Raw genomic sequence first — 510 nt, forward strand, 5'->3', positions numbered from 1 at the left:
AAAAATGATATTCATAAATCACTGCCTCGAACAATTAGGTAGTGTTATTGTGTGACTGGTGAATCAGAACTAACCCTTTTAAAACACCCAAAGTCACACAGTAACACTTGTTGGAGGCAGCAGTAGTTGCAACTCTTCCTTTAAGACAGCTGGTTTTATGTTTTATGTTTTATGTATGTGCTTTCTTTCCTAAGAAGCTTGTTGCAATTTTAGAATATGCTGTGTAAAACCTTGGCTATATTTTTCTTATTGTATTGAGAAATAATACTAAAGTAGATGAAGTGCTTCATGGCCACTTATAAGCATTGTGATGCATGCATGCGTGTGTGTGTGTGTGGTGTGCGCTTGCGTGTGTGTGCGCTTGCGTGTGATTGCCTGCATTGTGACATGTACTAATCTCCTCCACTGAAAGGAAAAGGCTGCTCCCTCTCTCCGTGCACCCCCCCCCCCCCCCCCCCCCCCCCCCCCCCCCCCCCCCCCCACTACAGCTTCATAAACAGCCCAGCGTTT

The sequence above is a fragment of the Etheostoma spectabile genome, unplaced genomic scaffold, assembly GCF_008692095.1.
Source record: "Etheostoma spectabile isolate EspeVRDwgs_2016 unplaced genomic scaffold, UIUC_Espe_1.0 scaffold285, whole genome shotgun sequence".
Classification (NCBI taxonomy): domain Eukaryota; kingdom Metazoa; phylum Chordata; class Actinopteri; order Perciformes; family Percidae; genus Etheostoma; species Etheostoma spectabile.